This window comes from Palaemon carinicauda, chromosome 20, assembly GCF_036898095.1.
Source record: "Palaemon carinicauda isolate YSFRI2023 chromosome 20, ASM3689809v2, whole genome shotgun sequence".
NCBI classification, from domain to species: Eukaryota; Metazoa; Arthropoda; class Malacostraca; order Decapoda; family Palaemonidae; genus Palaemon; species Palaemon carinicauda.
In genome coordinates, this window is record NC_090744.1 from 12,894,143 (window position 1) to 12,918,087 (window position 23,945).

General features: G+C 41.9%; 1 long non-coding RNA gene across 3 annotated transcripts in view; it reads left to right on the plus strand.

Annotated features, from left to right (window-relative positions):
• Positions 1-56: 56 nt before the first annotated feature.
• The window catches only part of LOC137660152 (uncharacterized), a 33,807-nt gene continuing 9,918 nt past the window's right edge, over positions 57-23,945 (plus strand). For 2 of the 3 annotated variants that reach the window (XR_011047638.1, XR_011047636.1), the window contains exon 1: positions 57-140. This is a non-coding gene — a long non-coding RNA (uncharacterized lncRNA). Of the gene's footprint in view, positions 141-16,165; positions 18,545-19,266; positions 19,465-19,653; positions 19,898-23,945 lie in introns of those variants that run through there. The other variant, XR_011047637.1, reaches the window with a different exon arrangement.

The window sequence follows — 23,945 nt, forward strand, 5'->3', positions numbered from 1 at the left end:
TTGGAACTACTTCTTTCCTTGAAGAGACCGCCATTGACCATTGGCTGTGAGTGACTGACCGCTTTGCCTATCTCTTCCTCTCAAGCTTTTTTAAAAACAGTTTCCTCGTCTGTAAGTGAGTTAGGGTCGGCGAATTACAGGTAATTATATTTGCCACGTAATTTTGTGGTATTTCGAAAATTAACATGAGTTAACTCGAGAAGTACTTCAGGGAGTCAATATGGCTGACAGGTGACAGGTGTCAACAAGCCGGCTGTTGTTAAGCTGGTCGAACCGGTTATACCAATTATTTTACACCGGTACTGTTGACCGTGCTATTTGACCGGCATTTCTTTGCATATGGATATTATGCCTAAGGTATGAATAGGCATTTGTACATTTCAGTTTTTGTAATGCAGAAATGTTTGGTTCCATAGGCTGTATGGGGTCAGGTGGCCTATAAGTGCCTTTATAGCCTTTTAATACTTGGGTATATAAGTAAATAACATAATTAAACGTATGAATTATGAGGATTCTACATATCTGGTTTGGGTCAGTGAAAATGTGTTGAAAATGAAAATTGGTATATAGGTTAGCAGACTTAGGCTAATCAGTAGAAAATGGGTTTATTCCGTTTTCTATGCTAAGGTAAAATTGATATTTTTCTTTAATTTTTTATGAATTGTCATTTAATTTATATGCAGAGAGATTCACCAGTCAAAAAGATGATAGTTTAAGGCATTAGACCTAACCTGACTTAATTACCTTGTCTTCAATAGCTGTTTTGGGGGGTAGTTGACGTTTGTGTTTTAAGATGCAATACACAGGTTTGTCCATTTTCTGTAAGTGGAATTAATTATAGGAGCTTCATGAAACGAAGAGATGGAATTATGGGTAAAGTTTTACAAGCTTACACGGTATCATTTCGAACCGAAAATGTTTTCCTGTAGCATAAAACGTTTCAATCGCAAACAAACTGAACAACCAGTTTGACGAACTTCAAGTAGCCGAACTGGGTGTTGTTGCGGTTGAAATGAAGGTGAAAATCGGTTAAATCACATTATTAGAGGAAAACAATGTGTTAAAATGTTTGAATATAATGGCTCTTGTTTCGGCGCCAGAAGACATAAACATCAAGCTCGTAGGTACTGGGCAAGCGGTAATGTTGAGCTGCGCACGCTAACATTAGCAATTTTACGCTAAATATAATGGTTCTTGTTCCGCCACTGGCTCGCTTCGCTCGCAAGAAAACAAAACATCCAGCTCGTATGTACTGGCAAGCAGTAATGTTGAGCCGTGCATGCTGAAAAAATAGTAAAAGTAACATATTTAAATGAAGTTAATGACTTTTATGACAGGGACGACAAAGCTTGTAGGTCATCAGGGTGTTGTGACTGTGATGACTTAACTTCTATGAGTGGGACGTGGTAAGTTGTTGGTTACTGGGGTCTTCTGACTGTGACGTCGGGCATTGTGGGTCGGTTTGGGGGTCCCCCTGGCTGTTGCTGTATCGGAGACTGGCAATAAGAAAAATGTGCATTAAAGTATGTTCTGGGTAGTAGTGGGTAAAGAAGAAACTGGAAAAATATTGCCTGAAATAATCAGTCTTCATTCCAGGTCTATGGACCCACTCCTTCACTTTTCCGCAGAGCCATTCTATATTTTGGGTATGAAGGGTTGGGTCTTTGGGGTCAACGAAATGTTCCGAGTGGTTTACAGTTTTGTGCTGGTAACCAATTTCAGAAGGTGTGTTGTAGGCTGACCACGTATCGCTAATCATTAACGCTACGTGGCTTTATATATTGTTGAATTAGAGGAATTAGGGTTGCAGCAGCATGTTTAGTAGAGGGATTTTAAAAACCACATTTTACAGTCGCAAGAACATCACCTAACTGAATGTTTCCTACCTAACCTAACCAACCGAATCTAAGGTTCTCCACCTAACCTAACCTAGGAGCCGTATCCTTAGACTGCCGTATTCTTATCTTACCTGTCCCAGCGTACTGCATTCACCCCTAAGAAATTTCTTACACACGTTCAATACCCCCAAAGATCTTTATGGCACTTGACGGTCTCCCATGGTTGTATTTTACTTTTCCAGAATGGGATTCGTCTATTTCAACAACTATACCGTCACCACCAGTCGCCTCTTGATTATTGAAAAAGTATTCTGTAACCTGCGAACAGAAACTTGGCCAATCGACGCTGGTTTTAGAGGATATATCGATACCCTCCGTGAGTTTATCATGATCCCAATGTTTATGTAAGGAATGGTTAACAAATGAAATTATCTTCCATGGGGCGAGGTGACTTTTCTAAAAATGTACCCTTAGATGCCGTAACTGTATATCCACATCGCCGTTTCTTCTTTCTCTTAGCCATCTTAGTTTCACTATTGCAGTAATAGACGTGAATATCTTTCCCGTACGATAGCCACAAACGGCGCTTGGGACACTAAACGCTGGGGTATTACATTATGAGATTTAAGAAAGTTATCAACATTGTATGACGTATCAAAGAATTCACCGTGAAATTTAGGAAATGCTTTTAAGTACGGAATACTGCAGCCGCTATAAGTTTCTATAACTTCCATCGTAGAATACGCTAAAAGACCTCGCTTGAACTAACAAAGGCTTGACTTGGTCAAAGGTTTCCACAGAAAAGGATATGGAGAGATCACTTGAAGAGATAAGGGAAGGGGGTTTGGAAATATTAACCCCCCTGTGCAAACTTCCCATACGTATGGGATCGTGATTGGTTAACGGATAAGCAATGTATGGGTTCGTGATTGGTTAACGGAAAAGCAATGTATGGGTTCGTGACTGGTTAACGGAAAAGCAATGTATGGGTTCGTGATTGGTTAACGGAAAAGCAATGTATTGGTTCGTGATTGGTTAACGGAAAAGCAATGTATGGGTTTGTGATTGGTTAACGGAAAAGCTTTGTATGGGTTAACGGAAAAGCTTTGTATGGGTTCGTGATTGGTTAACGGAAAAGCAATGTATGGGTTCATGATTGGTTAAGGAAAAAACAACGTAGTCTAGAGAGTAAACAGGAATGAACTAGAATGGGAAACTTGTGAAGAGTAAGTATTTATGTGAAATTTGGGTATGACAAGGTAATAACAAAATGTATAAAGGAATAATAGCAAGATAAAATGGAGTGTATAATGAATATTTAATGGGAATATAAAATGAGGTGATTTTATAAGAGAAAGAATAATAAAACGTGTAATTCTTAGGTCAAATGTAAAATGTATATGTGGGTATTACATAAAAGGAATGGTGTATTTGTACTGGATCAAGTGAAATACTTGAATAAACGGGGTGAGGTAGAATACTTGAATGTGGCAGGTAAAATGACGTAGTGGGAAAATTGGTAGGGGCTATCATCATCATCATCATCATTTCAGCCTTCAAAAGTCCTTTGTTGGATGTAGGCCTTCCCCAGGTTCCTCCACAGACTTCTATCGCAAGCTATTCTGTGCCACTGTAGCTTATGTTGGTCTAAGTCATCTCGCCAGCGGGTTTTTTGTCTTCCTCGGTTTCTTGTGTATCCTTGGGGTGTCCAGAAGGTTGTTCGTGATGTCCATCGGTTGTCTGTCATCCTGGCAATGTGGCCTGCCCAGTTCCATTTGGGCTTGCTAATGGTTTCAAGGATATCCATTACTTTAGTTTTTTGACGTATTCATTTAGCTGTTTTTCTATCCTTCCATGTTAGATTTAGCATAATTCTCTCATGTGCCCTCTGCATTGTTCGTAATTTAAGGGAAAGCTTTTTTGTTAGATTCCAAGTTTCTGCCCCATAGGTGACAGTGGGGAGGATACACTGATCATAGACTTTCCTTTTTAAGATGATAGGAATCTTCTTATTTTTTAACACTGTACTGGCTCTTCCAAACGCTTGCCAACCGAGGGTTATTCTTCTTTTTATTTCGCTCTCTACAGGCGTCATGTAAAGAGATTCGTTGTCCATGGTAGATGTAGTTGTCCACTTCCTCAATTTGTTGGTTTTCAATTTCAAGTATGTCATCTGCATTTTCAGTATATTTATTGCTCATGACTTTGGTCTTTTGGAAGTTCATGTGGAGGCCAATTGATTTGCTTGCTTCATTTAGCTCGGTGAGCATATGTTGAAGCTCTTCTTTGGTGTGAGCAATGATAATGATGTCATCAGCAAATCTTAGGTGACTTAGATATTCTCCATCTATTTTTATTCCTTTTTCTTGCCAGTTGAGTTGTTGGAAAGCTCTCTCCAGGCAGGCAGTAAACAGTTTGGGTGAGCTAGTGTCACCTTGTCAGACACCTCTCTTGAGTTGGAATGGTTCAGAGTCCTTGTGGAGACGAATAAATGATGTTGCATGGTCATAGATGTGACAGAGTACATTAATGTAAACTGAGTCAACTCCCTGTTCTTCCAGCGCTGACATGACCACCTCAGTTTCATCCGAGTCAAATGCTTTGGTGTAATCTACAAGTGCTACTACTAGTGGTATCTTATATTCATTTGCTTTCTCAATGATTTGGTTTACTGTTTGTAGATGGTCAATTGTGGAGTAGCCTCTTCTAAAGCCCGCTTGTTCCCTTGGCTGATTTTCATCAAGCTTTCCTACAATTCGGTTGGTGATCACTTTGGTGAAAATTTTATAAATAACATTAAGGAGGCTGATTAGCCGTTGGTTGTTAATGTCCCTGGGGTCGCCTTTTTTGTAGAGTAGAATGAGGATAGCTTTATTCCACTCTTCTGGCGTTTTGCTCTTCTTCAGACATTCATTGAATAGTCGTGCCAGTCTGACCTGGATTGGCTCATCAGCATCTGCTATTAGGTCTAACGTGATGTTATCTGGTCCCGGTGCTTTCCCTTTCTTCATTTGCTTGACAGCTAGTCTCACCTCGCCTGCTGTGATCTCTGGAAAGTGATGAGATGGGTGTTGATTTGCTCTTTCACGAAGATGGTAACGAGGTCTTTCTGAGGAGTAAAGCTTTTGGTAGTACTCTCTTGCTCGCTTAGCTATTCCATCACGGTTGGTTGTAAGGGATTCGTCTTCTTCTAGCACCCCAGTGAATTGCAGCTTCCCTTGGCCGAGTTTTCTTTTTGCTGTTTTAAACCCTCTGCCTTGTTTGATGACATCTTCAATTATTTTTGTCATCCTATTGCTTAGGTCTTCTCGTTGCTTTTCTGTATAGTTTTGTTTAGTTCTGCTGCTTCAATTTTCTCCCTCACTGTTGATGGGGGCCTTGAGATTTCTCCGTTTTTTCATGAGGTTCTTTGTGTCTTCCGAGAATTTGCTGTTGTCAGAGGGTTTTGTGTCCTGGAACTTCTTTGCTACTTCTTTCAGGGGGATAATAATGTTATTATTCAAGTTTTCAAGATCAGTTTCATTACTGTATTGGTCTTCTAAATTTCCAAGAATCTCGTAGCGCTTTTTTAACTCTATCTGAAATGTAGATTTGAGAGCTTCAGGTACTTTGATATGTTCTGGTCTTAAGAAGAATAGTTTTTGCCTTTCTTGTTTGGTGTTGATTTGGACTTTGCATCTTACCATCCTGTGATCACTGCCTACATTGACTTGGTTCAGGACATCAACATTTTTAACTATGTTTGTCTACCAGTATGTAGTCTATTTCATTACGTGTTTCATGGTTTGGGCTTCGCCATGTCCATCTCTTGTTTTCACTCATTTGAAAGAATGTGTTCATGATCTTGAAGTTATGTGCTACAGCAAAATTTATCAAGTCGTCTCCCATTTCATTTCTCTCCCCATATCCAAATTTGCCAATGCAATCCTCATTCCTTTTTCCAATTTTAGCATTGAAATCCCCCATTATGATGTTGTAATGGGCTTTGTTGTTATTTAGAGTGGTATATAGGTCATCATAAAAGTTATCCAGTTCCTCTTGGGATGACAATGATGTGGGATCATATACCTGTATGATAGTTAGTCTGTACCGCTTTGAAATTCTAAGAGTGGCACTAGCAACTCTGTCTGATGTGGCTGTGAACTTCTCAATGTTGCTGTGTAAGGTTTGCTTATGAGAAATCCAACACCATTTTGCTTGCTTTCCTTGCCACAGTTGTGAAGCAAGTGTCCGCTTTTAAGCATTTGGATTTTCTCACCTGGTCTTCTCATCTCGGAGATTCCGATAATATCCCAATTGATGTTCATAATCTCGGTTTCCAGGCTACTCAGGTGTATCACTTCAGAGAGGGTTCTTACATTGTACGTAGCAATGTTAAGCACTGTTTTAGGGTTGGATAGTCACTTTTACAGCACACAGTCCCTATCCAAATCAGACTGTGTGGTTGGGCCTTGATTTAAATCCGCTGACCCAACAGGAACGGCCGAATTTTGTCTGTGGTTGTAACTCATTTGGGGAGATTGTGGGTCATACCCTGCCGCGCTGGCCCATGGCGAGTTGGCAGGGGAAGAAATAGCGAGAAGTAAAGTTTGATAAGGGATTGGACAGTAAATATAGAGGGATGAAAGAATTGAGGGGCCAGCATGAGAGAAAAGAATTGACTCCGGGGTTATAAGAGAAGAAATAACCGTATTGGTGGAGGCGGAGTCTATGCGTAGAAGATCGAAAACTGCTATGTACAAATGAACGAACGCGACCGACTACACCCGACCCGTAGAATGTCGACAAATAAATGAAAAATATACCGTTAGTATAGGATATACTGTAGATAATTAGTGTATTTTTTCATCGGTTTACTATACATTCAAGAAGGTAATGTATAGAGAAGAAAAGGCTTGTTTTACGTTTATATACCGTTTACCCAGTATGTTTTCTCAACCCAAAACCCCGAGTTCCCACTAGGGGTCCCCCATTATCGGCGGATATAGATATATATATATATATATATATTTCTGAAACTATTCATTTCCAAGAGGAACGAGTGTCAATTTTTAAAGAGAACATACCTTTTTCTATAGAAAAAAAGTTTTCCCCCTAGGTTACGGTAACCTGAAATAAACTATAATAAAACCAATTTATGAACTGAAATCGGTTAGTGTAGGTGGTATAGTAACAGAAGATTTGTCAGCTACAATACGTGGCCGCTTGGCTAACGTGTGGAGTGTGGCGCTTATCATTTGCCAGTACAGATGGGCAAGGAGATGGTAGATACCGAGTGAGGGGAGCCAGGTTTAAAGGTCCCTCATGAATGGCGGAGGCAGGGGACGGTGGCATTGCCCGAGAGACTGACTTACGCAGGTTTTAAAGGTCGCTCATGTATGGCCGAGGCAGGGGACGGGGGCATTGCCCTAGAGACTTACTATACCAGGGAGGGCCAGGCAATGGATGTTGATGCCTCAGCAGGTGGACCTGTGGGCTCCCCCAACTATGCTCACAAGGATGGTAAGGTTGCAGCTACTGAAGGAACTAGCGAGTTTGAGCGGGACTTGAACTCCAGTCTAGCGATCACCAGTCAATGACGTTACCAAATAGGTCACCACAACCCTGAAAAAAAAAGCAAAGAAATGTTTCGATAAGTGTCAAGTGGGTGTACCACTATAAACATGTTTTTAAATGTGGGAGATGATGGATACGGTTAGGAAGGATTCCCATTTTCTGTGAGCTGGTCTGGTGGCCGAACAATTTGCACTTACAAATTTTGATTTATTTATAATACTTACTAGCAAAATGGCTAGTTTGGTATTTTTACCCCGCCAACGAAGTTGGACGGAGGTTACGTCTTGCAGTCTTACCCCCTTTTGTGCGTTTGTTTGTGAACAGCTTCCTGGCCACAAGGTTAATCGTGTAGTTATGAAACCTGCAGGGATCAACTGTTATGTAGAAAGCCAGAAATGATTAAATTCTGGTAGAATGTCCAATTTACGTAATTAGCTGTAAGTTTGGTTATCAGTGTCACAGAGGCTTCAAACTTGGTTCATAAAAAGTGTATGAAAATCCACACGAATTAATACATGTTAAGGTCAAAGGTCTAGGTCAAGATGGAGCAAGAGGTCGAGATATGAGCTTCCGCAGCGGAGGTCTGCACCTTACTAAGTGCCCTTCTGGTTATCATTATTATTAGCCAAGCTAGACCCCTATTTCTGTTTATTGGGGACTGAGGTACAATAACTTGCATATCATTCGATTAATATAAGAAGTCCATTTCTAAATATAATTTCATTGTTTAATTTTTGGGAGACTGGTTAGGAGTTACTGGGTATGCATAATTTTGCAAGCGCAGCATGTCAAGGTTTATCAAAAACCAATAGAAGGATTGTAAGTGAACCAGATAATAATGTTCTAATTTCCAGCCACTTGCGTAAACCAACTGATTATCTTGTTTATTATGCATATATGACTATTATTGCTGCAAATCACTCGTTTTGGAAATTTCTCACACCCAGAAACCCTGGTTTCCCCACTGGGGTCCCCCATAATGCTTATAATAGAGGGGTGTGCCCCAATCACGGTTGGAAATGCAAAAGAAAAAAAAGAATGAAGCGAGGGGAAAAAGTATATAGTTTGGTATTTAGCTAGAAATTAAAGTGTCCTATATTTACCCAGATTTTTTTCTCTTATAGGTTGTATTTGAATGAAGTATTGTATGTGTTTCTCCTTACTGTTTGAGATTTTCTCCCCAGAGCAAATTTATTCAGTACCAAACATTGTGGGAGTAGCCTTGCCATTCACATTTAGTTCTGGTTTCATAGTAAGGACACAGCAAATAATAGACTTTGTTATTCTGATGTTCTAATCAATACAGGTACTTTAATATCACAAAACAAAAAAAAATAAGAATTGTTTAATAACTGTTATAGTTTTCAGGTTTTTGGTACATGGTACATTTCTCACACCCAAGAACCTCTGGTTTCCCACTGGGGTCCCCCACAAAGCTCGTAATCGGTTGGTGTGCCCCAATCATAATTGGAAACGCAAAAGAGAAAAAAAGGAAGTGTGGAAAAAATTATGGTATGGTATTTGACTAGAAATTAGTGTCGTGTATTTACCCAGATTTTTTTCTCTTACAGGGTGCTCAGTATTTGGATAAAGTATTATATAATTTTTTTTTATTAAATGAGACTTTTCTTGAAATTACTCTGAAGTAAATATAGCCATCGGTATTAAATCGGGGCATAAGGATCAATTTTTAGAGCAGTTGTAGATTGTCTGATACGGGTCGACAAAGATATCCGTTTTATATTGAAGATATGGCCTAACCTAACCCCCCCCCCCCTTTTTTTTACACTTTGAAATGCATAACTTAGTGTTTAGAAACTCTAACCTTTAATCAAAGGTTTTGTTTGGTACTTGTTCGTGAGTGTGTGTGATTTTTCATTGCTCCAATAATAATTGGGTCTCAGAAGTTTTTTTTCAGTACCAAACATTCTGGTAGTAGCCTTGTCATTCACATTTAATTCTAGTTTAATATTGGTGAAACAGCAATTAATAGACACTGTCATTACAATGTTCTAGCCAATGTAAATACTAAAAAGGATTTAAGAATCTCTTTATAACAAATGTTGATTAAATGTTTGTCTCATTACTTGGAAGGTACAGTAAACTATTGCCAAGACTTAATTGCACTTTGTTGGGCCCGTCGTTGACATTCAAGCGAATAAATCATAGTTGTTCTGTAACTGGAATACAAACCATGCTCTTAATAGGGGTTATACTTTCGGTGGAGCTGAAATGACGAGCCATAAAAATCTAGCGAGGGTTAACTACCCGCACCGCTAGTTGGGGGGGGGGGGGGGGGTAGCTTGCTACCACTCCCGTTCACACACCTGTGATTTAGTCACTTTACTTTTGGCTTGGATCGAGAGTGGTTGTTTCCTCTCTCCCTCCTTGCCTATTCTGAACTGCCATTAATTCTTGTTTTTTAACTTATTTTTTTTTTTTTTTTTTTTTTTTTTTTTACTTGTGTATATATATGAACATTCTTAAAGTTTGTGTATATTTGTGTAAGAAATGTGATAAGTTTCCTTTTCAGAGTGTGTGATACGTATACGACAACGACACGTGTACATTAGCAAGGCCAGCACAGTTCCACTTCGTGGGGAAGAACCTCTCCCTCTTTGGTCCATCGGTCTTCCTGTCGGCATATAACCGTTAACTCGGCCGCCGCAGGGGAATCGTCATCGCCTGGACGCTTTTCATTCATCTATTGCCTTTTCCTTTTTCTTACGGGAAACATGGATTTCTGTGCGAAGGGAATGTGGCTCTCAGAGATTTGACTACGGTCTTTCTCTTCTCGAGGTCGTTCACCTTTACAACAACATCGTACTATTTGGGGGAAGTTTTCGGTCGCGACTTAAACTGTGACCTGTGTTTGCGACATCCAATAGGCCTAAGCTTATAATATTTGTCTGTAGTATTTGTGTTTTTTTTCAGGAAACCTTAGAATTAATAAATTTGTTACATTTTATTTCAGAACTTTGTTTTAATCCGGAAAAAACTTATTATCGGCTGATTAGCACTCTGACTTTAGGCAAGGTTGCCACCTCGCAGTTAAAGTCTAATGGCTAATCTACATGAATAACTCCAGGTCAGTATTAGTTAGGGAATAATACAAATTGTATCTGAATTTGTCATTTTCAGTGACGTGGTTTGTTTTTAGCAGTAGATTTTTTTTCTATTACGTGTTTTATGAAAATAACTGTAGTTGTCCCGATGCAAGATACAAACTAGCAGGGGTGTGTTTACCCACTGCCTCTGCCAGCACTAGTGAATAACCGTCTTTTTATTTCTGCTGGGTAAAGTGTAGACGTGTCTCACTCTCCCGTTAGCCTAAACTGGCTGGAACTAATTTCTTTTCTCTTTTTCTGTTTGAGGTGTGACTACCTGTGAGGTCTAACCATGCCACTTTGTCCAGGCCGTGAAGGGCGCCATTGCAGCACCTTCATGTCCTTGGAGGAGACATCCTCACAGTCTCTGCCGTTCGTGCCGAGGTCACTCGTGTTCGAAGGAATCTCCTCGTGTGTATCGTGAGTGGTCGCCCTCCCAATGGGTGAGGTCTGGTAGGCGAAAGAAGTTTAAAATGGATTCTCCACCTTCGAGGTCAGGATGTGTAGGTATATGCAGTACCTTGTGTTCCAATGCATTGTAACCACTGACTACTCTCTCAGGAGTTACTCTAGTTTCAACTTGCGACCAGAAAATGTTTCACCCAACCAGGACTGTTTCCAAGGAAAAGGCGTAAAGCCTCAGGCTGGTAACATGCCCCAGGGTATGTTCCCTGCGCAAAGCAACCTTCCACCGTCTTTGACCCACAATGCACCAAGAAGAAGGCCGTGTCAGGCCTGGTAAGGACAGGGTAAAGGTCACCATTCGTACTCTGGTCGTTGCCCAGTGTAGACCTAAAGTTGTTCCGTAACTGGAATACAAACCACGCTATCTATTAGGGGTTATACTTTCGGCGGAGCTGAAATGACGAGCCATTAAAATTTACCGAAGGTTAACTACCCACACCACTAAATAGGTGGGGGTAGGGGTGGGGTAGCTTGCTACCACTCCCGTTCACACACCTGTGATTTAGTCACTTTACCTTTGGCTTGGATCGAGAGCTCTTTTAACTTTTTTTCTCTTATACTTGTGTCTATATATGAAAACATTCTTAATGTTTATATATATTTGTGTATAGAAATATGATAAGTTTCCTTTTCAGAGTGTGTGATACGTATACGACAACGACACGTGTACATTAGCAAGGCCAGCACAGTTCCACTTCGTGGGGAAGGACCTCTCCCTCTTTGGTCCATCGGTCTTCCTGTCGGCATATAACCGTTAACTCGGCCGCCGCAGGGGAATCGTCATCGCCTGGACCCTCTTCATTCATCTATTGCCTTTTCCGTTTTCTTACGGGAAACATGGATTTCTGTGCGAAGGGAATGTGGCTCTCAAAGATTTGACTACGGTCTTTCTCTTCTCGAGGTCGTTCACCTTTACAACAACATAGTACTATTGGGAGAAGTTTTCGGTCGCGACTTAAACTGTGACCTGTGTTTGCGACATCCAATAGGCCTACGCATATAATATTTGTCTGTAGTATTTGTGTTTTTTTTTTCAGGAAACCTTAGAATTGATTAATTTGTTACATTTTATTTCAGAACTTTATTTTAATCTGGAAAAAACTTATCGGCTGATTAGCACTCTGACTTTAGGCAAGGTTGCCACCTCGCAGTTAAAGTCTAATGGCTAATTCACATGAATAACTCCAGGTCTTTATTAGTTAAGGAAAAATACAAATTATCTCTGAATTTGTCATTTTCAGTGACGTGGTTTGTTTTTAGCAGTAGATTTTTTTCTAGTAGTTGTTTTATGAACATAACTGTAGTTGTCCCGATGCAAGATACAAAGTTTCCGCTCTTGAACCTAGCATTGTTATTTCGGTGGAGCTGAAAACTAGTCGAAACAGGTTAACCAGGGTTTAACTATCCAACTAGCAGGGGTGTGTTTACCCACTGCCTCTGCCAGCACTAGTGAATAACCGTCTCTTTTTATTTCTGCTGGGTAAAGTGTAGACGTGTCTCACTCTCCCGTTAGCCTAAACTGGCTGGAGCTAATTTCTTATCTCTTTTTCTGTTTGAAGTGTGACTACCTGTGAGGTCTAACCATGCCACTTTGTCCAGGCCGTGAAGGGCGCCATTGCAGCACCTTCATGTCCTCGGAGGAGACATCCTCACAGTCTCTGCCGTTCGTGCCGAGGTCACTCGTGTTCAAAGGAATCTCTTTGTGTGTATCGTGAGTGGTCGCCCTCCCAATGGGTGAGGTCTGGTAGGCGAAAGAAGTTTAAAATGGATTCTCCACCTTCGAGGTCAGGATGTGTAGGTATATGCAGTACCTTGTGTTCCAATGCATTGTAACCACTGACTACTCTCTCAGGAGTTACTCTAGTTTCAACTTGCGACCAGAAAATGTTTCACCCAACCAGGACTGTTTCCAAGGGAAAGGCGTAAAGCCTCAGGCTGGTAACATGCCCCAGGGTATGTTCCCTGCGCAAAGCAACCTTCCACCGTCTTTAACCCACAATGCACCAAGAAGAAGGCTGTGTCAGGCCTGGTAAGGACAGGGTAAAGGTCACCATTCGTACTCTGGTCGTTGCCCAGTGTAGACCTAAAGTTGTTCCGTAACTGGAATACAAACCACGCTATTTATTAGGGGTTATACTTTCGGCGGAGCTGAAATGACGAGCCATTAAAATTTACCGAAGGTTAACTACCCACACCACTAAATAGGTGGGGGTAGGGGTGGGGTAGCTTGCTACCACTCCCGTTCACACACCTGTGATTTAGTCACTTTACCTTTGGCTTGGATCGAGAGCTCTTTTAACTTTTTTTCTCTTATACTTGTGTCTATATATGAAAACATTCTTAATGTTTATATATATTTGTGTATAGAAATATGATAAGTTTCCGACAACGACACGTGTACATTAGCAAGGCCAGCACAGTTCCACTTCGTGGGGAAGGACCTCTCCCTCTTTGGTCCATCGGTCTTCCTGTCGGCATATAACCGTTAACTCGGCCGCCGCAGGGGAATCGTCATCGCCTGGACCCTCTTCATTCATCTATTGCCTTTTCCGTTTTCTTACGGGAAACATGGATTTCTGTGCGAAGGGAATGTGGCTCTCAAAGATTTGACTACGGTCTTTCTCTTCTCGAGGTCGTTCACCTTTACAACAACATAGTACTATTGGGAGAAGTTTTCGGTCGCGACTTAAACTGTGACCTGTGTTTGCGACATCCAATAGGCCTACGCATATAATATTTGTCTGTAGTATTTGTGTTTTTTTTTTTCAGGAAACCTTAGAATTGATTAATTTGTTACATTTTATTTCAGAACTTTGTTTTAATCCGGAAAAAACTTATTATCGGCTGATTAGCACTGACTTTAGGCAAGGTTGCCACCTCGCAGTTAAAGTCTAATGGCTAATCTACATGAATAACTCCAGGTCAGTATTAGTTAGGGAATAATACAAATTGTATCTGAATTTGTCATTTTCAGTGACGTGGTTTGTTTTTAGCAGTAGATTTTTTTTCTATTACGTGTTTTATGAAAATAACTGTAGTTGTCCCGATGCAAGATACAAACTAGCAGGGGTGTGTTTACCCACTGCCTCTGCCAGCACTAGTGAATAACCGTCTCTTTTTATTTCTGCTGGGTAAAGTGTAGACGTGTCTCACTCTCCCGTTAGCCTAAACTGGCTGGAACTAATTTCTTTTCTCTTTTTCTGTTTGAGGTGTGACTACCTGTGAGGTCTAACCATGCCACTTTGTCCAGGCCGTGAAGGGCGCCATTGCAGCACCTTCATGTCCTCGGAGGAGACATCCTCACAGTCTCTGCCGTTCGTGCCGAGGTCACTCGTGTTCGAAGGAATCTCCTCGTGTGTATCGTGAGTGGTCGCCCTCCCAATGGGTGAGGTCTGGTAGGCGAAAGAAGTTTAAAATGGATTCTCCACCTTCGAGGTCAGGATGTGTAGGTATATGCAGTACCTTGTGTTCCAATGCATTGTAACCACTGACTACTCTCTCAGGAGTTACTCTAGTTTCAACTTGCGACCAGAAAATGTTTCACCCAACCAGGACTGCTTTCCAAGGAAAAGGCGTAAAGCCTCAGGCTGGTAACATGCCCCAGGGTATGTTCCCTGCGCAAAGCAACCTTCCACCGTCTTTGACCCACAATGCACCAAGAAGAAGGCCGTGTCAGGCCTGGTAAGGACAGGGTAAAGGTCACCATTCGTACTCTGGTCGTTGCCCAGTGTAGACCTAAAGTTGTTCCGTAACTGGAATACAAACCACGCTATTTATTAGGGGTTATACTTTCGGCGGAGCTGAAATGACGAGCCATTAAAATTTACCGAAGGTTAACTACCCACACCACTAAATAGGTGGGGGTAGGGGTGGGGTAGCTTGCTACCACTCCCGTTCACACACCTGTGATTTAGTCACTTTACCTTTGGCTTGGATCGAGAGCTCTTTTAACTTTTTTTCTCTTATACTTGTGTCTATATATGAAAACATTCTTAATGTTTATATATATTTGTGTATAGAAATATGATAAGTTTCCTTTTCAGAGTGTGTGATACGTATACGACAACGACACGTGTACATTAGCAAGGCCAGCACAGTTCCACTTCGTGGGGAAGGACCTCTCCCTCTTTGGTCCATCGGTCTTCCTGTCGGCATATAACCGTTAACTCGGCCGCCGCAGGGGAATCGTCATCGCCTGGACCCTCTTCATTCATCTATTGCCTTTTCCGTTTTCTTACGGGAAACATGGATTTCTGTGCGAAGGGAATGTGGCTCTCAAAGATTTGACTACGGTCTTTCTCTTCTCGAGGTCGTTCACCTTTACAACAACATAGTACTATTGGGAGAAGTTTTCGGTCGCGACTTAAACTGTGACCTGTGTTTGCGACATCCAATAGGCCTACGCATATAATATTTGTCTGTAGTATTTGTGTTTTTTTTTTTTCAGGAAACCTTAGAATTAATAAATTTGTTACATTTTATTTCAGAATTTTGTTTTAATCCGGAAAAAACTTATTATCGGCTGATTAGCACTCTGAGGTTGCCACCTCGCAGTTAAAGTCTAATGGCTAATCTACATGAATAACTCCAGGTCAGTATTAGTTAGGGAATAATACAAATTGTATCTGAATTTGTCATTTTCAGTGACGTGGTTTGTTTTTAGCAGTAGATTTTTTTTCTATTACGTGTTTTATGAAAATAACTGTAGTTGTCCCGATGCAAGATACAAACTAGCAGGGGTGTGTTTACCCACTGCCTCTGCCAGCATTAGTGAATAACCGTCTCTTTTTATTTCTGCTGGGTAAAGTGTAGACGTGTCTCACTCTCCCGTTAGCCTAAACTGGCTGGAACTAATTTCTTTTCTCTTTTTCTGTTTGAGGTGTGACTACCTGTGAGGTCTAACCATGCCACTTTGTCCAGGCCGTGAAGGGCGCCATTGCAGCACCTTCATGTCCTCGGAGGAGACATCCTCACAGTCTCTGCCGTTCGTGCCGAGGTCATTCGTGTTCAAAGGAATCTCCTCGTGTGTATCGTGAGTGGTCGCCCTCCCAGTGGGTGAGGTCTGGTAGGCGAAAGAAGTTTAAAATGGATTCTCCACCTTCGAGGTCAGGATGTGTAGGTATATGCAGTACCTTGTGTTCCAATGTATTGTAACCACTGACTACTCTCTCAGGAGTTACTCGTTTCAACTTGCGACCAGAAAATGTTTCACCCAACCAGGACTGCTTTCCAAGGAAAAGGCGTAAAGCCTCAGGCCGGTAACATGCCCCCAGGGTATATTCCCTGCGCAAAGCAACCTTCCACCGTCTTTAACCCACAATGCACCAAGAAGAAGGCTGTGTCAGGCCTGGTAAGGACAGGGTAAAGGTCGCCATTCGTACTCTGGTCGTTGCCCAGTGTAGACCTAAAGTTGTTCCGTAACTGGAATACAAACCACGCTATTTATTAGGGGTTATACTTTCGGCGGAGCTGAAATGACGAGCCATTAAAATTTACCGAGGGTTAACTACCCACACCACTAATTAGTGGGGGTAGGGGTGGGGTAGCTTGCTACCACTCTCGTTCACACACCTGCGATTTAGTCACTTTACCTTTGGCTTGGATCGAGAGCGGTTGTTTCCTCTCTCCCTCCTCGCCTAATCTGGACTGCCATTAATTTTTGTCTTTTAACTTTTTTTTCTCTTATACTTGTGTCTATATATGAAAACATTCCTAAAGTTTATGTATATTTATGTGTATAGAAATGTGATAAGTTTCCTTTTCAGAGTGTGCGATACATATACGACAACGACACGTGTACATTAGCAAGGCCAGCACAGTTCCACTTGGTGGGGAAGGACCTCTCCCTCTTTGGTCCATCGGTCTTCCTGTCGGCATATAACCGTTAACTCGGCCGCCGCAGGGGAATCGTCATCGCCTGGACCCTCTTCATTCATCTATTGTCTTTGTCATCGTCGCCCACGTCATTAAGTTTAGGTCATCGTCATCAAAGTCGTGGTGGTGGATGTCATCGTCTTTGGAAGTCATCAGAGTCTTCGTCATATATAATTTTCCCAGTACAGTAGTATAGTTTTTCAGGAAACCTTAAAATTAATATTTTTGTTACGTTATTATTTTACAGAACTTAATTTTAATCAGGAAAAATGCAGAAATATTTGTTTTTTCTCTTTTCAGAATATGATCTACATGGTGATCCGAGCATCATCGAAGAAATTGGTTTGTAATAAATGGGAACAGCACGGGGATAGTCTTGCCAATAAAATGAGGGAAGTAATAAATATCATATCACCTTGGAGGTATAACATGATACCCCGAAAATGGGAGGCGACTCTTTGTCGTCTCCGTATTGGTCAAACACGGTCGACACACGAGTTTCTGCGGAAGGGCCAACACCAACCGTATTGCGAGGACTGTTTAGTACCTATAACAGTGAGGCATTTGTTGACCGAATGCCCTAATTGTAATAACTTGAGAAATAGATATCTGTTTGAGACTTGAGGTGAGGAGGGCAGGGTCATCCTTGCCAAGATTCTTGGACATGATGTGTCCTACTATGTGAGCGGCATTTTTAGATTTATTTCAGAAGCAGCTCTTCTGAAAACTATTTTAACTGTTATAATGACTTAACTTTTATGGTTTTAATTGATTTCTTTTATTTTTCATATATAATAAATGCTATCGGCATCAATGACCTTTGATGTCAGGATGCCAGAAAACTTTCAATCAATCAATCATATTCTCGCCTATGGGTAGCAGTGGCAGGTGATGTAACTGCACCATATTGGTTCTCTCTCTGCTTCCCCTCTCACCGGTGTACCTGTTGACATGGAAACGGATTCAGTACACGTGTGCTTGGGTCATCAAAAACCAAGCAAAGATGAAAGCGGCTTGAACTGCTTCCCAAAAACCCCATGGATCAGGGAGACGAAGTCGTATGTCGGCAATATCCGCCCTACTTGATGCTCATTTACTTGACTGCTCAGCGTTTGTTTTAAATAATATATTTGTGACGATGACAGACGGAAAGAAAAAAGATTGCCACAGAATAATCCATAGAAAACAAAGTGTATTACTTGTATGGACGGACCCCCTCTGACTAGTTCGATCTATGAAAGTCAAACCCTTTGGATGGTAAGATCCGAGTATCCACTTGTAGAGGATTCAGTTTTTAGTGCTTGGTAAAATTTTTTTGAAAATTTATGAAATTATGTCTGTAATGGATGTTGACATTTGACATTTATATATGGTGGAGACAGTTGGTTGACATGCGACATCCTGTACTTTTCTTAATGGTGTCTGTTTTTTATCATAATTTTTGTTCATTTCAGGTGTATTTAGACATTGCATGAATATACATACATAGACCAAGGCACTTCCCCCAATTTTTGGGGGGTAGATGCCGACATCAACAAATGAAACAAAAACGAAAAAGGGGACCTCTACTCTCTACGTTCCTCCCAGCCTGACAAGGGACTCAACAGAGTTCAGCTGGTACTGCTAGGGTGCCACAGCCCACCCTCCCACATTATCCACCACAGATGAAGCTTCATAATGCTGAAAATATACTACAATAATTGTGTAGGTTGCATTAGGTTTCCTTTTTCAATATTGATGCAAAGTAATGAAGTATAGATCAAGAATTTTAATTTTTCAAAGACTTGCTTTAGTAAGTAGTAAAGTAGTGCTTTAATGAGTTTAAGGTTGTATCATAAACTAGCAAGCTGTGTTGTATAGTATGTGACTGGGATGTCCGTGGACAACCACTCCAAACTTTGGTGATATTGAATCGTAGAGAAACATTTGGTTCCATTTGTTATTTTTCTGAAAATTTTTTACGTGTTTGAGGTATTTTGGGATTTTCGTCCATTGCAAATATTTTTTAAGCTTGTCTTAATTTGTTAGGACCAAAGTGTAAAACCTGAAAGTCTTTCAGTTGGTAAAAAGGAATGAGAATGAAGATAGTCAGACCTTACCACCTGTTGGTTTGTGTATCACAAATTGATAAACTTTCAACTTTGAGCTGCTTAACATTATTTATGCAATAAATTTTGTTAGTTCTACACGAACGCAAACCCTCGTCTTTTCTATAGGTGCATGTATCAGCAAAGCACAAAACTCAAATGTTTGAATTATAGAAAGTTTGAGGTAGTTGCTGATAGGTAACCTGGTAACCCCCATGCCTTTACACTGCCATGTCACATAGTAACCACTTTGTCTTCAGCTACCGAATAGTAGGCCTATAGGCGTGCTCTCGGTACTAGCAGACTTGGCTATTTTGCACTTTATCTTTTTATTTGCAGATTGTGTGTGTTTGGCGAAGGGAGAAACCACGTGTAGGCATGCGTCCCTGTGTAGGCGTTCTCGGCTGTAGGTGTGGAACCTCTGTTGATCTACATTCTTTTTGTCCCTTAGTGGAGTAGAGGCTGATATGGTAACGTCTCTGCCTGGTGACTGCCAGACTAGGGTTCGACTCCCCTTCAAGCTCTTTAGTTCCTTTGGTTGGTGCAACCTCACCATCCTTGTGAGCTAAGAATGGTGGTATAGGGGAGCCTATTTTTCATAGCAATGTTGTACAAATCTGAGTTATACAAATAACCCATTGAACCCCTTTTTTTTTTTTCTTCAAAAGTATTGAGCCGATTTAAAAATGCAACCTGTCCTTTAAGGCAGTGTCGGTTGACTTTCAGGGATAGGAAGCTGATGAACCGACAAGTAGCGTCAATCATCGCATTATATCTTCTCGCTACTTAGAAAGTGGAATACAGCACTCGCTACTCATACCAAAGCACTGCTGAAGCTTGCAATGCTGTAGGCAAAGCGAAACGATAACTTCAGAAATCGTAGCAAGCATGACGGACAGAAAGAAATTTTTTTATGCCACATAAATACAATAAAAACCAAAATTTTTCACTTGAATATTTCGGACGGAAGGTAAGATATGAGTATCAATATGTAGAGAATTCAGGTTTGTATTGCTTAGTAAAAATTTTTGTAAATTTATTTATGTAAATTCTCACAAATTTGACGGTTGGTCAACATACAACATCCTGTACCTTTCTTAATGGTGTATAAATTGTTCACTACAGCTATATTTAGACATAGTATAAATATATACCATACATTGATAGAAACATATTTGTCTATTTGTTATTTTTCAGATAATTTTAAATATTTTGAGGCGTTTTGGCATTTTCATTCATTGTGAATATTTTGTTAGCTCGTTTTAATTCGTCAGGACCCCAGTGTAAAACAAAGGTCTTTCAGTTGATAAAAACGAAAAGTGAGGAATTTGACAAAGGAAAATGCGGACAGTGTCAGACCTTACCACCTGTTGGTTTGTGTGTCACAGACCTGATTAACTTGGTGGAGGTGCTTAACATTATGCAATAAATTTGGTTATTTCTACACAAACGCAAACCCTCTTGCTTTTTAATAGGTGCATGATTTCAGCGAAGCACAAAATTCAGATACTGGAATTTCTAACAAGTTGGAGGTAGTTGCTGTTGGGGGTAACTGAGTAACCCCCCATCCCTGTGCACTGCCATCTCACATAGTAACCACTTTGTCTTCAGCTACCGAATAGTAGGCCTACAGGCGTGCGCTCGGTATTAGCAAACTTGGCTTTTTTGCACTTTATCTTTTTCATTGCAGATTGGTGTGTTTGGCGAAGGGAGAAACCACGTTTAGGCATGCCTTCCTGTCCAGGTGTTCCTGGCCATGTGTGTGAACAGGACCTCTGTTGATCCACATTCTTTGTCCCCCCTTGGGTGGTTGTGGCCGATATGGTAACGTACCTGCCTGGTGATTGCCAGATTGGGGTTTAACTCCCGCTCAAACTTGATAGTTCTTTTGGTCGCTACAACCTCGCCATCCTTGTGAGCTAAGGATGGGGGTTTGGTGGAGCCTATTGTTCATAGCGATGTTGTACAAATCTGAGTCTTTTATGCAAATAACCCCTTTAATCACTTATTTTACAGATGTATCAAGTTGACGTAATGTTTTTATATATATAGACACTTTCATCATTACAGTGTAAGCGTTGCCCTTTTCATTTCTGCATATTGCGGCACTTTTGGAGGGCGGGGAAATCTTTTCGGTCTCCTCCCGTTTTGACGCCGAACAACCTATATGCTGGTGACCTACCCCTTTTCTCAGAGTGCAGTGACCCATCCTCTTCCGTAAGTGTCGTCTTCGTGTGGATACTCTTCTCCATTGAGACAGATGTTGCTCACTTCCCGCGAGTTCATCTTAGGAGCTTGGCTTCGGTCTTGCTGCTCTTCGCTGACGACGCTGCTCTCCTTCGTTTCCTCAGATCAACGGGGTCCAATGTCGAAGATGGTGGTAGTCTCTAACTTATATGAGACACACTTTCAGCCAGAAGTGTTTACATCTCAAGAGCCACCGTTTCACTCTGGTTTGTAAAGCCCGCATCGGAATCCTTCAAATCCAATCTCTTTAGGGGCAGCCAGATCCCAGGGATTCAGCATGAGGAATTGCCCTTTTTTTCTGGTCTACGGGACTCAGGCAGGGAACGGACCTGAGAAGAGGATTGACAAAAGAGAATCTCCGCCGAGGAGATTTGACGCTCTCTTCAGATGCTGCAAAAGAAAGGTTGACCCCACATGCTGTACGACTCGGCCTCCAGCCTCTGGTCAGAATCTGAGTGGTACTATCATTTAGATCTCCTAGAGATGAGTGCAGCCTTGGAGCAGATACATCAATCCCTGGTGGGTCACTCGGTGGTAATGGCGAACGACGACACCATGATAGTGGCTCATTTAGAACAAATAGGGCGGTGCTTGTTTTTCGCAGCACTTCTCTCTTCTAGCATGGTATGGTAAATGTTCTCAAGGCAACTCTTGTTTCTCTATCAGCTCAATTATTCCGGACAAGCAGGAATGTGGACACGGTCTTCTGAGCAGAGCTACTCAGATAGTGGTCCCCGAGTGGTCTTTGTATCATCCAGTGGCCTACAAAGTCCTGACTTTGAGGGGTTCCCCGAGAGTGGATCTCTTCGCAACGTCCCTGAATAACTCTCCTCCACTCTACGGTTCACCAGTCCCGTATCCCCAGGCTCTAGGGGTGGATGCATTGGGCAGCGGCAGGTCAGCATTGGCGTTTTAGCCATTTTCCCCCGCACTGCTTGATGACAAGGGTGCTTAAAAAGGCAAGATCATCTGCAACCTGGCAATGCCCTTCTCGGCTCTGCTTTGCATCGGTGGGATAGTCCCGTACCTTCTTAGGATGCTGACGGAAGTGCCGAGAAACTCCCTCCACGACACAATTTACTCGACAGCCACATGTGATCATCTTCCACAGAGCCATAGGCCCCCTACGTTCTTCACGCCTGGACACTTTCCAACATCTCCTTACATGGAGAAGCTTTCACAGCAAGTTGTAAAAGGATATTCTGGATACCTCCAGAATTCTCCAGTCGCTTGCTAACAGGCTAGCTGACTTCCTTCAGTGGTTGATGTCATGGACAAGGTATCTCACCCCCTCGTTGCTACTTTCCAGCATAACCTTCAAGGGGGAAACTCCCCTCGGTCTCGGCAATGAAAGGCTGCTACTCGTCCTTGAACTTCGCCTTCAGGCTGAAAAGTATTAACCTCTCCTCTGTGTTGGTATTCTCTCAGTCAGAAGATAGACCTAATCCACGTAACATGGTTTGTGTCCTTCGGTCCCTAAAGATTTCCCCCAAGGACCCAGGACGCCAAACAGCAGATCTTCACCTATCCTTGAAGACAGTTCTCTCGCTCATTTTGGCTTTGGCTAGGAGAGTTGGCAAATCCTATGGTGCTCCTTCGTCTCATTCACGGCGATGGGTAAGGTAATTTTCGACTTTGTTCCTAGAAGCTCGGATCCCACATTCAAACCAATCAGATTGGGAGTCCTATGTAGCATGACCAATGATCCAGATCAACAGCTACTGTAATACGCTAGGAAGAACCTGAGGTGCTACCTCAGGAGAACTACAGGAGCTTACCCCCGAGTGTCAGTACTCTTCGTCAGTTCAGGGAAGGTCAAACAAAGCATCACCAAGAGCCCTTTCTCAGCTTGGATTCGCAAGGTCATAGACTGAGCGTTGAACCCTGATCCTTCCCCTTAAATGAGACGACCCACAGCTCATGATGTTAGGCCATACGTATGTCCCTAGCGTTCAAGAAAAACTACTCGCACAGGTGCGACAAGCTGGTCTGTGGAAGCATCGGACGACCTTCGCCATCCATTACCTTGAAGACAAGACCCACAGGAACATGGGTACGTTTTCCCTTGCCCATGAGGTGGCTGGACGACAAATGGTTTAAACACCTCAGGCTCCTTGATGGGCAAGTAGCAGATGGTGTAGTCTGGGATGAATGAGAAGAATGACTGGCTCTTTCTTTCATCTTCCCATCTCTGGGGGAACAGCACCTGCAGTACTTTGCAAGCTGGCCTCCTCTGTTTATAGGTAAAACCATTTCCCTTGTGTAACCTGGTATAGAGATACTGTAGATCCTTGTCCCCATATCCCCTAGCTAAGTGGGATTGGCTAACCTTTATGGTTGGTTCAAAGATTACGATACTTTGCAACTGGCCTCCTCTCTCTACAGGTAAAACCAGAGGTGTATACTCAAGTTCTCATGCACCCTGGGGAGGTGGGATTTGGTAACGTTTATGGTTGGTTCAAAGATCCCTTCATTTTTGAGAAATCTTACCCAGACTAGTCACACTGCTGGTATCGCACAATCACACAGCTTGATTAGGCTGCTAGAGCGTGCTATTGCACAGAGGTTTTTAGCGAAGCGTCGAGGTTTTCCCCCTTTTAAGTGCGTAACACGAAGGGGGAAAAACCCTTGTTCAAAAGCCAGCCAGTTGGTTAGCACTGCCACCACCTTAGGGGCCTAGTCTTCCTTAATGAAGAGCAAAAGGGTCTGTATTTAGTGTCTGAACAAATAACAAATTTAAAGCAATTTGTATTTCTCGCAATGATACCAAC